The sequence below is a fragment of the Ovis canadensis genome, chromosome 1, assembly GCF_042477335.2.
Source record: "Ovis canadensis isolate MfBH-ARS-UI-01 breed Bighorn chromosome 1, ARS-UI_OviCan_v2, whole genome shotgun sequence".
NCBI classification, from domain to species: Eukaryota; Metazoa; Chordata; class Mammalia; order Artiodactyla; family Bovidae; genus Ovis; species Ovis canadensis.
Window position 1 is genome coordinate 202325778 of NC_091245.1, and position 16172 is coordinate 202341949.

At 44.2% G+C, this 16172-nt stretch overlaps 1 protein-coding gene across 13 annotated transcripts in view; it reads right to left on the reverse strand.

Annotated features, from left to right (window-relative positions):
* The window catches only part of LPP (LIM domain containing preferred translocation partner in lipoma), a 736773-nt gene that overhangs the window by 655645 nt on the left and 64956 nt on the right, over positions 1 to 16172 (reverse strand). For all 13 annotated transcript variants that reach the window (XM_069557978.1, XM_069557960.1, XM_069558022.1 and 10 more), the window contains exon 2: positions 13242 to 13358. The gene's annotated coding sequence lies outside the window, so the exon portion shown is untranslated. The remainder of the gene's footprint in view (positions 1 to 13241; positions 13359 to 16172) is intronic.

Consider the following 16172-nt stretch of genomic DNA (forward strand, 5'->3'; position numbering starts at 1 on the left):
GTGTCTCAGGTACATGATGTGTAAAAAGTGCTCATTTGAATATTTCTTGAATAAATGAAAATTTTGAGGGTAGTTCCACAGGTGGTTGCGGCAGAGCCGGGGTCAGAGCTCAGCTCACGCATCCTCTTACTCAGTGTGCTGTTAAAAATACACACCAAATAGACCCAAATGCAAAACAAATCAGAGACAATACCAAAGCAGGTAGGCAGGGTACATAAGATGCAGGCCTGTGTCTAGACTCAAGAAGCTGGTTGAACAAAATCAGTAAGCATCACAGAGTTTGGCCAGTGGCCATGCTCAGACATAACCCACGTTAAGGCTGACTCCCCAAACGCTCTCCGCTTCTTCTGTGCTCCGAGCAGTTGGGGATGTGGATGTAGCGGAACTAGCCCTTAGACATGACCAAACTGGAAGAAATGATGTATCTTAATGCCAAAGGACAGCATGTCTCTATAACACCCCTGAGCCCCAAACGAGAGCATCCTCCACCCTGAGATTTCCCCACATCACTCAGTGTAACCCAAGAGTGCTCAGCCTGGGAATCATGAAAGCCACCAGCCCAGAGTTTTCCAACGAGCAGAGAGGTCACTGAAATCAAAACCTTTTTTCCATGTGCCTCACTGGAAATCTGCGACTCATTTGGCACATTTTTCTTCTTTTCAGAACGCCCCATTCCCCACTGCTACTCCTTGAAGCTAAAGGGAAAATAAATTGTTTTTAGAAAAGCAAGTTAACTGTGGGATTCTGTCATCCAAATGCCTTCTACACTAGTAATTCTAACAAAGTCAGCAACTCCCTGAAGAGTCTTCAAAAATAGATTGTCTGTGTAGATGAGAAAGCTAGACATCCAAAAGAGAGAAGGAAAAATACCTTAAGTAAAAGAAAAAAGAAATCATATAGCCAAAGAGAATTCAAGTATATTATAACGTGGTCTCACATTAAATGAATTCGTTTCAGACATGAACAGGAAACAAATCAGTGACAAAATGCAAACAAATCAGCATACAGGAGCTGTCAAACAATTAGGATTTGTTTGAAGGGGGAGGGGGGTGGGCACAGTGGTGAGGAGGGGAGAGAAAGACACAGGAATAGGGATGGAGTCACTTCAACCCACAACACGCTGTGTCTGACACAGACACAGAGGCTGCGGGCGGTGTCTGGGATCGTCCAGCACGTGGTGGGAAGCATTTATATCAAGCCACACAGTATCAGCAGGGGAATAAGACAGCAAGTACTTCAGGGCAGACAGCTGCAGAGAGGGCCCCTGCACAGAGCAGACACAGCAGGCTGAATGCATTCGTATACCAGCAGCCCTTCCCTCACTCACCACGCTCGGCTTCTGGACGCCTTCAGGGTCAAGGCTGTCCCCAGAACCATGTATCATTCCTGCAGCCACTACCCATGGACTCGCTCTCAGCATGTTCCTGACAAGTTTGCCCTTTTCATACATATGGACCTTTCTGCTCTTAGGCCACCTCCAAAAATATCACCTTGGACTTTGCATACATCCCCGGTAATCCAGCATCTTAACATTTAACTTGAATGTTAAAGTGAAAAGAATAAAGGATCCACCTAATGTTATTTAACTAGCCTTCATCTCCAAACCTAAGTTTTTCAGGGGATCATTTGGAAGCTGGCCACTGGGGAGGTCAGTTAAGTATTCATCTGATGTCTGGTTAGGTATCTGTCATGTCAGCAAGAACAGAGAAGACCTCAGCATGCAGCTCTCACAGACCTTGACAATCACCTCCTGCCAAAATCATGTCTGAGAAAAGAACCCCCAAGACGGCAGATGCTTCCTCTCACATGAGCAGCACTCCTGGCTAACCAATAAATACAACTTGATAGTGGTGACTGGTACTTTTTCCAATAAAAGTGTCTCTCAGAGGATATCGCTGGTTTGATACTCTAACTACTCAGTTCAAGTTAGATAATTGGGACCAAGGCTCTCAGTCACGCTGGATATCAGTGTCTCTTTTCCTACAAAATAAAGCAGCTCAATTCAGTAAGCTCAGACTTCCTCTGTCTCACAAATCCTGTGCCTCACTGCTACTGCCAAGTGTCTACCCTCTCCCTCTGAGTTTGTTCATCTCCTCTCTCTTTCTCACATACACACAAGCTCACCCCAGGATCCCTCTTATCCAGTCCACAATCTTGTTATTTAGGCAAGCTACAAGCAGTTCCTCCACAATCCCCAGCACTGTTTCTCTGCTTAAGATCTGACACCAAAAGGATTTTTTAGCTAGTTTATAAGAGACACAAACATGGGGCGCATGAACCCCATTTACACACAGACCTCACCTTGAGATGAGATCCTCAGAGGGGCTCCAGCAGTCTCTTCATTCCCTGGCCACAGAGGCAGCCACCTGCCGGGACTCCAGTCCGATCTCTACCCTTTACTCTCTGACACCTTAAACAAGTCATTCTACCTCTCTGGGCCTCAGTTTCTCTAACTGTAAAGTGAGGCATTTGGAATAAAAGGAATGCCAAAGTCTCTATCAATTCTGACATCCTTCCCTAGAGCTATGAAATTTCATTAGCCATCAAAGCAAATGCCCTCCAAAGCCTTGTCTCTGGTACTGGTGTAGACCTGGGGCTCCCAGGTAAATGGAGATAACTCTTTGCATGATCTTGCACAGTAAGTAATAATAGCACATCAATAGGAGCAAATACTTCTAATTTGTGTTTGTTTGTTTATTTCCAAGCTAAAGAAGTTGCAGGCACCACCTGCCAATGGCCTTTGGAGTCTCCATGATGCCTTTTTTATTTTTTTTATCAATGGGTCAGAAGTTCAGAAACCAAAAAGGTGAAAGTAGAAATCACACAGAAATGATATGGAGCCCGAAAAATTGAAAAAATAATTTAGGATAAATAATACCACATCTCTCTTCTAAAAAAAAATTAAACAATAATGAGAGTAAGCAGGGGCACTATAAAGTAAAAATAAAATCGAACACAGAAAAGGCTGATTTGCCTAGGATTCCTCTCAGCCATGTAATCAGCACGAATAGCAAAGACCGTATAATACTCATGTTTCTATTTGTTGCCCTCAACTGACATGGTTGGTCGTTTGTTTTGTTTTAAATAAAATGGGGAAGCAACAAATATATTAAATCCATCTGCAGAAAACCCATATTTGCATGTGGAAAACAAATAAGTGGGTGCCTGAATGGGTGATTAGGCATGCAATTGCCCATCTGCACCCGGGGCCCCAGCCTCCCTGCAGGTGCGCCTGATGCAGGAGCAGACTCGGAAAGGCAGGTCCTCCACCATGGAGAGCGACAGGAGGGAAACCGTGCCCTCCGCAAATGGACCTGTTCTGAGCTGGCCCTCCTACCCCCGCCCCATAGGGTCCCAGTTCTCCAGTTACTGTCTCTGTATCTTACAGCTGAAAACCAGAAATAAGTTTTGCCATCCTTTGCTTAGATTTCTGCGGATTCTTTAAACCACAAAGGCAATCTTTTTTTCTGAGCATCTTCGATATGTTCCTAATAAATATTTGTTGTTGCATCTATCTTTATGAGAATGGGTGACCCCCTCTCCTGTACTCTTCACCTGGATCATTCTACTCCAGTCACACTGGCCTCACTTGTCAGCCTCAGGGCCTTGGCAACTGCTTTCTTTAGGCTTGAAACACTCTTCCCCCTCTGGTCTCCAGCTTACTAACTCATAGCCTTCAGGCCTTGCTCCTGTGCACTCGTATCAGCAAGACCTTCTTAGATCAATGAATTTAAATCTGTGTCATGGCCACCCTCTGTGCCCTTAAGCTGCCTTATTTTCCTTCTGAAAACAGATCACAACCTAAATATTATCTATTTACTCATTGATGGTTGTCTGGTTCCATTCAAACAGGTTTGTCTGATTTGGTTCACGGTTCTATTCCCTGCACCTGGAACAGTCTAGCGCATAGTAGGTGCTAAACACCCAGTTGTTATGGTAATGAGTCATCACAGTAATCTGCAAATCACTACTCTGGGCACCATGAGTGCTGTTATGGAAAAAGACAAGATCTATGCTCTTAGGAGGCTTCTACAACCTAGCGGAGAAGGAAGACTGGAAATTTGTTTATACAGCAGAGCAAAGTGACATGAATGCTCCACTGAAGGTATAAACAAAGCACTCAGATAACACAGAAAAAGCAAGCTCTTGACACTGGAGCGGGGAGTGGGCGGGGAACAGACTGAAGGAGACCAACAGAGCTGAATTCTCTGGAAGTAGCTTAAAAGGAAGCACAGAAATCATCCTCAAAAATACATTCAGCACAAACAAGTACTAAGACATCTTCAGTTAGCCTCCTTTCCTTCATCAATAATGCTAAGTGAAATAAAAGATTGCCCAAGATAAGTCAGCATTTCTGTGTGCCAAGACCATGGAGAAAAGAAGAATCACTTTCCTCCATAAAGTCTTCACTTTAAAATGGAAATTATTTAATTTGCACACAAATGCACACAAAACATCTCTTCAGAAAATTCCAGGATGACCTTAAAGGGTATCCAGCCTAACATCTTACTTCCCTGAGAGGACCCACTGGTATCAGCTTCTATCTAAATACCCTCAGAGATAGGGAACCCGTAACCCCAGAAATGGCCCATGCCACTGCAGTCTGCTGTTAATACTAAAACACACTCACTCACACTGTCTTTGTGGTACTTCCACCCAATGCTCCCAGAACTCCTTCTGGGGTCACAAAGAGGGAGTTTGTATTCCCTTCTGAGGCAGAGTCCCCTCTGCTCCGTCCTTCTCCACCCCTTTCTCTCTTCTCCACACTAACCATCTCCTGTTCTTTGTTTCATCCCTCAAAGGCTCTGATTTCTGGTGCCATCAGCCATCTGAAACTGCACCCTTCCCTTCCCTCCATCTCTCACTGTTCCAGGACTTTTTTTTTTCTTTTTCTTTCTCTTTTTTTGGAGCTGACCTACTGCTCAAGCAATTTAGCATTCTTTGGAGAGCTGAGCATTTTGTCTGGGGTTGGGGAGAGGGGCACAGGGGATCCAAAAGAACATGGGTAAGTAACTCTGTGAGCCCTGACCCAGGAAGACCCTGGCAGAGTACCCTAACTTTCCCACCTTGACCTTGAAATGCTATCTTTAACATAAATTAGAAAGCTGAAGCATCTGACCTCACTCCACCCCAAGGGCATTCAGAATCTGGGGAGTCTTGTACCTCTGGTAAACCATGGCCCCCTAGTCTTGTTGGTCCCAGCTGACCAGCCTGCATTAGAATGTAGTTTTTAGCCACACTAAATTTTAGCCACACTAAATCACACACTGGATTGCTTGTGTGACCTTGGTGAGACACTTAAAGTCAACAAATCAAAGCATCTCAGAAGGTAAAGGAAAAAGAGAGCTCTAAATCATCCAGTCCAAAAATCACCCAGCAATCTCTTGAGCACCTCGCCGTGCCCTTCCCCATCCTCAGTCATGGCAGACACTGCTAAATGATCATGGCCAGATACAACTTCAGAATCCTTCTCCACATAGCACCTCAAATAGCCACTACAAATCCACCATGCGGCCACATAAAATCCAAGCTACTCATTCTTCAGATGATGAAAACTGGAGCTCAAAGATGGGCTAGGACCTCCCTGTGTATCAGGCTCAGGAAAAGAACCAGAACTGCAAAGGTCCCATCCCCAGATTCCCGAGTCCTTTGTCCTCCTCAAACTCTGATACTCTATCAGTGCTCCTTGGAGTGGGGATGGGGAGCTTGCTGTTGTATTAATACAGATAAAGAAAGGATTTCCCAATAGGAGGCAGAAGGTTCAGAGAAGGCTTGAAAGAAGAGGGGCATTTGAGCAGACCTGTAAGAACCAGTAAGCTCTATTTGCCTTTAGCCAAAAAAAATTCAGGATTGGAAAAGCATTTCTTGTAGCAAGCACAGCATAAGCAAAGGAATGGGGAGGACCATGGTGTGATGAGAGGCGGCTATGGGCTTCTGAGAGAGTGGGAGCCAAAACAGAGGCCACGAAGAGCAGTAGGGGAGGAGAACAAAGATGAAGACAAGACAAGATTAGAAGAGTCAACCAGAGTCTTTGTGGAGTTTTCAATGCTGATTTTTTTTTTTTAATTGACTTAAAGGCCTTAAGACTTACAAATAGAAAAACAAAGAAAGGATTAGAGGAAAAGTAAAAGAATCCATCTCCATTCTCAATGGGAAAAAAAAAAGCTTTGCCCTAAACTGTATTACAGGAACACTTTCATTATGTAAAAGCCTATTTTGTTTTCATGTCATTCTTAGATTACATCATAGAGTGGCTGCAGCCGTCTCGTACCGTATTATGAATAAATCACCAGCTTAATCATAGAATGAGCCAGGGCCCTAGATTTAAAAGGAAAATATTAGATCATTTTTAATAACTGATATAACTCAAGCCAGTTGCCATTGAAGCAGGGGGAGGTGATGTCATCCTAAAGAAGTCCAAAGAGGAACTAGAGAGGGTCAGCCCTGGGCAGGTCCCAGAGAAGCTTCCATTTACAAAGGAAGAGGTGGCTGATGCATTCTCTGGACTGAACAATCTTTTCATGAAAACCAACACTGACTTCTCAATAGACCATCCTCATGAAACACAATGTACAAATAGCTTGTTCCCAAAACGACTATATTTCCAAAGACCAGAAAACATGGAACATATTATGATGTCTGTATTTATGTCTTGGGAGCCATTGAGCAAAATTATAAATGTTAAAGCTTTTAGTTATTCAGAAAAAGATGGAAGCTGGGGTGACATATGCAAATGCCACAGGTCTGACCCAAGCCAAGAGGACAAGACAAAGTAAGGACACTGAGACGACGGCCTGATAGAGAAAAGAACTGGAGTGGCTTCTAGCAGTCACACACTATTAAGAGGATTGGAAAGGAACATTTAATGGGCACCAACTATGCACTAAATATCATACACAGTTGGCACTTTAAACACACATGCTGCTTTGTGAGCCCAGGCAAATCTAAAACGTAGGTGCTACTAGTACTATCATTTTCAGATATGGAAAGCAGTTTGAAAATGATTGAATGATGTAAGTAAGATTATGCAACTAATACACAAGAGTCTCCTGACTCCAAATTCCACTTTACCTAATTGTCCCACTGTAAATGCTTTTGAACTATGGTGTTGCAGAAGACTCTTGAGCGTCCCTTGGACTGCAAGGAGGTCCAACCAGTCCATCCTAAAGGAGATCAGTCCTGGGTGTTCACTGGAAGAACTGATGCTAAAGCTGAAACTCCAATACTTTAGCCACCTCATGCAAAGAGTTGACTCATCGGAAAAGACCCTGATGCTGGGAGGGATTTGGGGCAGGAGGAGAAGGGGACGACAGAGGATGAGATGGCTGGATGGGATCATGGACTCGATGGACGTGAGTCTGGGTGAATTCCGGGAGTTGGTGATGGACAGGGAGGCCTGGCCTGCTGCAATTCATGGGGTCACAAAGAGTCAGACACGACTGAGCGACTGAACTGAACTGAAACTATTTCCTATTATGGACTTGCAATGAAAATTAAACAATTGATAAGAAACACTTTGAAAGTACCAAAAGTATTAAAAAAAATATTGAAAGCCAAAAGGGATCATGGAGTGGGGAAAAGTACTGACACTCTGGCCAGTGACAGTCTCAATGACTACAGATGGCCTTCCATATTTTGGCTGCAGGGCTACTAATGAGCTTGACCAACATTTCTATTAATTTTTTAGGAACGCTAAGGTGGGCTCTATGGGAACCTGTCAACTTCTATGAAATTTACTGCTGAGCTTGGTTTTATAAAAAAGACTATTTTGGTGAGGGGAGGAGACAGATGCTCTGGAAAAGGGTTTTCTGCCAGACAGAAAGTATTGGCTGAGGTTTTCTGTCTGATCCTGTCAGTCTCACAGCAATGCTGTGTATCGGTTCACTGTTCTTAATACAAATGTTATTCATAACTGCAGAGACACACTGTCTGACCCAAGTAATACTGATTTATGCAACTTTTCAGGACATGGCGTGACTCAGCAGGAGATGCAGACCCTGAAATTTACCTAAACAGACAACAAGCCTCCAAATTTTGACCTATTTTCCCCAATTTCTTTCTGGAACAGGACAGAGGGTGCAAAAAGCAGAGAAAGCACACCTAAACATTGTATGGACTGATTTGGAGCGGAGACTGTGTGGAGAGGTGGAGGGGACATACTGGGCCAGAGTCAGAGGTGCCTTAGATGTCCCTTCCATGGCTAGCCCTGGCTCCTTGGAAGGGACGTCCTGTCTCTGGGTCTTGGCATCTCATCTGCACAGCAAAGAGCTTAATCAAGAACTTGCAAACATTTCCACCAAAGTAGCACCAACAGCTAAAGAAGGCAAAGATGCAGAGGTATAGGAGCAGGGCATTAATTAAAAACTTGTGTTCTTCCTCTGACAACTCATGCCAGTTTTGCGCTCTGTGCAATTACATATCAATGCTTATATTCAGATTTTAAATGGAGTTCTCCTCCAAGTCTTCAAATAAAATTGATCTACAGAGGTGCACTGAGTATATGTATCTTAGCACATGCAGTAAGCTTGGGTGTCTGTTATAGGCAGCCCCCCAGGAGACCCCCTGTAGCTGCACCTCCTGCTCTTCAGACCCCTTTGCAGTCCCTCCTCTTGACCACGGGCTGGATGTAGTGACTTGCTTCTAATAAGGAGAATGACGCAGAGGATATGGTGTGTCACTTCCAGGACTGGGTAACAAAAAGGCTGTGGCAGATCGGAAGGATTCTGTCCTGCTCACCTGCCTTAAAGGAAGACAGTTGCCATGTTGGGAACTGCCCATGGGAAGAGAAAGGAACGGAGGCTCCCAAGCCAATAATCCACAGGGAACTGGATCCTGCCAATGATGTGACTGAGTGTAGTGGTGGGTCCTTCCAGGCAGAGCCTTGAGATGAGACTGCAACCTCAGGGCAGACCTGAAGGCACCCATCTAAGCTGTTCCCAGATTCCTGACTCACAGAAACTGTGAGATAAGCAATGTTTCTTGTTTGAAAGTGCTAAATTTGGGGTAATTTGTTAAGTAGCCATAGATAAGGAAGATAGCAGCCCAATCTGAGAGGTCCAGAGGTGGATTATTTTGAAACCTCTTACCAATGCCACCATTTTTCTTGAGGCTAGGCAACAGAGCAGAAGAGATCTGCTATCAGGAACTCTTGAAAGGCACCCTTGTCCCCTGGAATGTAGAGATGCTTGCTAGCTTGGGAACATACACCTGGCATGCTCCGATCACCCCAAGATGACCATGGAAATAATATCAGTGCAGCTCAAAACCAACATGATGCATTTGACAGCAGTAGACTGGTGAAAAATGAACCAGAGACTGAAGCACTTGTGGAAGGTGTCAGACTCCTCACCTACCCAGCCATTATCTGCTATCAGCCACATCACCCTCAGACCCCATCCAGACCTAGTGACCCAGATGACAGCTCCATGGTTCACGGAGAAGTTCTGAAGACAGATCTCCTCCTTCTGGAAACCTTCCCCAACGTTCCCAGTTCCTTCCATTCCCCAATCCTTTCATCTAAGCCCCTTGAAAGCTGAGTCTTTAACTTATTTACCTTGATTTCCCAAACACCTAACATGAGACTGGAAACATATCTGGTGATCAATAAACGTGTGTTATAAACAATATTTTTCTAAAGTGTATTTTACTTTTATGTAGGTCTTTCTCTCCAGCTAGATTATGAGCTTCTCAAGGTTAGGACTACAACTAATTTACTGTGATGTCCTAAAGACTCTGAGTTTCACTGATTTCCAGACAAGCACTGGGATCAGGGTATAGAGCAAACACATGCTCTGTGAACCAGGAGTAAATATTTGGCAGCAGTCTACCCAGGACTCATGGGGCCCTCCATCCATTGGCCATCAGACCCCTTCTACAACACAGTAGCCCACTGAGAGAGAACATGAGAACCCCTGACATACTAGGGCTCTGCCCAAGAAAGAGTAAAAGTGTATCCACTGGGCTGAGGTCAGGAAATGGAAGAATGTGGAATTAGGAGGAAGGAAGCAAGACAGAGAGAGAGAAAGCTTCCACCTTCTACTTTCACAGATAGCAAATACCTCTGACAACACATTCCTGAGTTACAGAATCACAGAACCTCAGGAGGCTGGGCAAGTCCCTGCTCAGACTCAACAAATCCTTTTGTAACTTTTGAAGCAGTAACATGAAAGTTGGCTACGCAGATGTTCACATATGCCGGAAACTACTTCACCAACCGACTGGAGGGAGCCAAGACCTTCACCTCTGACGGAAGTGACCAATCCTTTGCTTCCGGCAGAGACTAATACCTGATTCTCCTGAGGACCAAAGAGGAAATATTAAAACTGAGAGCCCTTAGCTACCATCATCAACTGTATGCTAGTATCAACAGAGGGAAATAATTTCCTTCCTGACTCCCACTGGGTAAGTCACGCCTAGAGCAGAAGGTGTGATTATCTAATCAAGCAAAGCAAGTCCCAAACGGGCAGACTATAGCTTCTAGGGGATGTCTCAAAGCACTGAGACTTCCTCGGTCTTCAAATCTACCTCCTTGCATCTCCCACTGCCTAGAGCAAAAACAAATACAAAAAGTAATCATGACGTACGACTTCATCTCAGCTTCAACCATCATCAATGAGCCAAGTCCCAGATCTAGCTGCTTTCTAAGATTGGGGATAAATTACTGCCCATCCAGTCCTGGGGATGCTGGGGGTGCAGAGCGGGAAGGAAGGGCACACATTGTGCGTATATATGATGGACCAGGAAGAGTACAGGGGCCTGCACATTACATTGTGTTATGTTTCTTTCTATTTAAGATCAGTAATTTTCTTTATAGTCACTATCTTATTTTGCTTTATACTCCTTGTATTTAAGCAAAAGAAGACAGCAACTGTAATGACCCATCATGTAAGGCTCACACTTTACAGTTTCCCAAACAGATTGGCATCTATCAACAAACATGCTCTAAACAAACATGAGAGGTGAGCAGGAAATGATTATTATTATTTCTAATTCTCCAATCAGGGAAATGAAGGTGGAGGGATATTGTTTTCTAGGTTTGCACATCTAATAACTGACAGGCCGTCTGCTATCCCACCCCACCATACTCACTGTATTCACAGACTTCTTAAGCCATACCAGTCCCAAAAGCCTATTTCTGTCCAGTCATTTGTTTCATTCTCATAAAACCATGCAGTTCAGCCGCATCTGTGCTAGAATTCCTGAAGCTTTCCAACAGAGAACTAGCCGGTGCCTGAACACCCTCGGGAAAAGGGACAGTCACTACCTTTAGATTTAGTCTTTCTATCCGTGAAAATGCACCGTGCACCTACCAGATGCCAGAGATCCCACTAGCCTCTGGGCTACACGCATGCGCAGGAGATACTGTCCCTCTTCTGACCACGTTTTATATTCTTAGAGGCCACTGTTATGTGTGCTCTGCATCCTGCTTTTTCTGGATCCATTCCAGTAAGAGTGGGACATCATTTCCGGTCCTCTCAGCACCACAGTGTGAAGAGGCCAGCTGGCCAGTGTCCGTTTCAGAGGAGGAGGCAAGGACTAAAGTCCACCAGCCTAGGAGAGTTCTGACAGGAGGGTAAAATAAGGTCCGTGGCCACCTGCAAATGCTGGTCCTCTCTCTGCATCCTAACAGCACCCAGATATTCTCTCAAGGGACCACCTCTTCTCCACCATTTAGCTGCCATGAGTTTCCAGGTGACAGCGGGCAGCCAGTTCCCAACTGTGAGGGGAAACAGCCTGTGGATGAAGCTGACGCACACACAAGACGGCAGAGCAAGGAGCATGTCAGAGAAGCAGAGCCCGGGCCTGTCACACTGAGCCTGAGGGCCACCCGACCTCGGGAATCGCCGGCTTCCGCCAGTCAGCCACCCAACTGCCTTTTCTGTACCACCGTCTGAGGCTGCATCAGTGTTGTGGGCAACAAAACCACTGTTGGCTCATAATTAGCTTATGGACAACAGACCCTCCTGAGTTTCTTCCAACTCGCTCCTGGTAATGCACTCTCTCCCATTCTGCCATGACACACTAGAACTTTTGTTTGAACCCAAGTACAAGGCTTCATATTCATCACAACTGAATTTGAAGCACAGGAAAAACTCAGGCACTGGAGCAGAGAACAAAGATTTACATCTGATGCTCAGAGTGTCTGCTTGGGGAGAAACATTCCAGACCATGTTTGAAATGTTACAGACATGTTGAAGAGTCCAAGCAGTGGTTTCCAGCCTTTCATCTTATGTAGATCCATAGGCGCAAAGAAAGCCAGCCGGGTGTTCTTTTAAGATACATTGATTAAGAAAAGAAAGAGGGACCAAACATAACTATAAACTCAGCCTCACTTTTAAATGGAGTTAGGTTTTACTGATCACAGTAGAATCCTCTCCCTTTTGAAAAACTAAGCCATAAACATGGCAAGACATACTATTTATTCAGTAAAAAGCCAGAGGTTTAGGGACTGGCCCTGGGAATGAGAGTACAGATTTAGAATTCTAAATAGAAGTCTTGCCCACAATCCCTCAGCTGTTTTCCTCAGATTCTTCTACAGCTCAGGATATCCCACATCATTGATTCTTCTCTAGAATATGTTCTACCTGCTATAAACACAGAGGAATTCCAAAACACAAGGGAACGTTTACCTTACCTGCTCACCATTCCCGTTTAATCTGAGGATTAAAACTCAGATCCCCGTGGAGATGCTGCAGGCCCTTTAGGACAGGTACACACCCTTGTCTAAGGAAATTTAGCCTTTCCCACCACAAAGGGTTCATGTGAAAATACAAGATCACAGAAGAAGCCCCCTGCACAGGGGTGAGCAACAGCCACTTAAAACTACTACTTCCTTTCCTCACAAACACCCATAACACTGTTCACTGACTCTTTCTCGTGGTTCAATTTCAAGAATGCTCCCCTCCACACCAAAGGAGAAAGAAGGAAGCAGTGCAGTTATTGGTAACCTAAAATCATAATTACTCCAAATTTCCTTCCAGTTTCTCTTCCTGCCACCTTCCAAAGGCTGAGTTCTGCCTTAGCTTCGCCATCCATTTTATTAGCATTATTATATCTTGACATTCATTGTCCATCATCAATAAAATCCACTCAAGAAAAGAAAGAAGAATATTTTTGTTCTTCTTAGTTCTTCCACCCTAGTTACCAGTGCCCATGATTTAAATGGAAACTGATTTTTAAATTTCATTAAAATATGCATATTGATTATAAAAGGAAAAAGTTCTCTTTTGCACAGAACTCACCAGCTGAGGAAAAATATCTTCCCTCCGATGAATGCCCTGTAGAACAATGGCAAAAGCACTGAACTGGAATCAGGTGACTGGATTCGGTCCTCCGCTCTGTTTCCGCAATGATCTCACCTGTAGAAATGGACAAGGAGGTTAATTATGAATCCCTAGGATCTCCAGCCAGTCCATTCTGAAGGAGATCAGCCCTGGGATTTCTTTGGAAGGAATGATGCTAAAGCTGAAACTCCAGTACTTTGGCCACCTCATGCGAAGAGTTGACTCATTGGAAAAGACTCTGATGCTGGGAGGGATTGGGGGCAGGAGGAGAAGGGGACGACAGAGGATGAGATGGCTGGATGGTATCACCGACTCGATGGACATGAGTTTGAGTGAGCTCCGGGAGTTGGTGATGGACAGGGAGCCCTGGCATTCTGCAATTAATGGGGTCGCAAAGAGTCGGACACGACTCAGAGACTGAACTGAACTGAACTGAGGATCTTACTAGCTGTAGAACTTCCCCAAGCTTATGAGCTTGCTGGGTAAATCATGCTGGAAATGACACCAGGCTTGAAACCCACAAATTTAGTGGCTGATCTCTGTACCTCCTAAGCCACCAGTCAGCTCCTGGCACTTCTGTTTCACTAATATGTCTCAGAATGATGAAGAAAGAGAATGCTGGTACCCCAATGTTCATACCTCAGCTTTGGGGGGAAGTGGGGGAATAGCTTCATCATCATATCAAAAATGAAAGAGACAGATCAATTAGATACATTTTAGGCAAGAAAAACTTAACAGCAAAATCTGAACTACAATAAATAAAAAGAGAAAAAATGAGTTTGGAGGCAAATTTCTAACTATGGGACCCAGTGGCTGCTGTGAACCTTAGTTTCATTGCCTAAAAAATGACAGTCAATGGGCAGTAGAGGGCTGGACAATCTTGATGCTTCCTGGTAAGTCCTCATGACTTTATTTCATTAAGAACTAGTCCTATTTTGTCAAGAATCCTGCAATATATATTCCCACAGACAAGTGTTCTAGGGTAGCAGATTGTTATAAAATGTAGATTCAGGGGAAAGCTACACACCAGAAAAAGGACTACTCCCATTTTCACCGTTCTCATTGTAAACATTATTGAGCCAATCACACAGTCGCTTTGTGAATATGATCTCATTCAATCTTCAAATACCTATACAAGCTCAAAGTTGAGAGGGACCTTAAAAACGACCCACTTCAACCCTTCCAACTGACAGGAGGAGAAACTGGGGACCAGAGCGGGGAGGTGGCCACCCAAAAGCACAGTGAAAGGTAGGCAGCCCAAGGCTCCACTTTGGGGCCTGCTCCCCTGGACTGACACTTTAACAGAAGAAATGACTGACATTCGCTGGCCAGAGAGACCTGCCCTCGGGCACACAATCAGCTTTGAAGGATAACCAGGACTTACACACCCAGACCTCAGAACACCTGTTTAAAGCTCTTGCATACAGCCCGATAGCAAAAAAAAAAAAAACAAAACTAAGTTGAGAAAATGGAGTATCATCAAGGTAAGTCCAGCAAAGCAATGCATTTCCTAGTGGTCTTCGTGGGCACTCGAATTGTCAAAGCCCCTGAGGGATGGAGCACGAGGAGGCCAACACTGGTCCTGGGGACAGTGCAATCTCATAAAAACAAAAAGCTCCCAACTCCAAGCCCCAGGAAACCTAAGCCTCACCTTACAGAGGGAGACATCAATCAGAACAGTTTCAACAACAACAGCAAAGGGCAGCTGACTTCCCCAGATTTTCAAACTTTGTTGAAACGTAAATCTCTCCACCATGGCCCTGGGGCAATGTCTCAGGCACTGGCTACCTTCTCTCCAGGCACAAATGAATGTGGCCCCCCTTTTCCATCGTCAACTTCTCTTTCAATAATTTTTTTCTTCCTTTCCATAAAGAGAACAAGCAGTTTCGCAAAAGAACCGCTGTGAAATGATTGAAGTTCTCCTGCAAACAAACCATTAGCAGAGTTCAAATGCAATTTAAATTACCAGTTGTTAAAGTGCTCCTCAATTTCTTCCTAAGTTTCCAAGGAGAATTACATACTATACACTATTTAATTGGTTGTTTTCTATTTTTTAACATCCATTTACCCCCCGATTTTATATTTCAGAAGTGTCTATAAAAGCATCCCTTTAAAAAATTATACATTGTGGAATAGATTAAACCTAAAGATTGAAAAGTATCAGAGAAAACAGCTGCAGGATTACGCAGCTCAGCAGAAATTGATGGTTTTGACACCACAAGACATGCAGAGTTTCAAAATCTTAAGAATCACCTGATGGTGTCCTCAGTGTTTACAGATGAAGACACTGAAGCCCCAAAGGAAAGGAAGGCTTGGCCCAAGTTTTCTCACTGGTCAGTGACAGATTCCAGGTGAGAACTCCCTACTTCCCAGCCCAGTGCTGTCACTTCCTACCACCATATGTTGAAGGAGATGATGGGAAATGGTCAATGAATTTAATTTCCACCTGTAATTTTTTTCTTAAAGAAAATATGAAGTCATCTTCAAATACACTACTGACCTCAAAAGTGGAGCTGGCCCATGGCAAGTATCTTCCCAAAAGGGAGAAAGAGAAGTAGAGCCTGACAGATGAATCAAAGGAGCTTCAAGTGAGCAGCTTCCTGGCAGGAAAAGTCAAGACCCTCTTCTAGATTCACTAAATAAGTTATGGGACACCAGACTGCAAAATCCCACTGCTTTATATGGCCCAGAACTTGTGGAATGAGAGGATAAAGGCAGATCTTGTCATATCTGTAAATGGAAAGGATTTTAGAGCCCATCACAAGGACAGGGCAAACTTCAAGGCTTTGATATTGGACATGTGTATTCAGCCTCCCTGAGCTCAAGCTTTCCTGTCTGCAAAATGGGTCTAATAAACCTACCCATCAAGGTGTATGCAACCATTTTCTT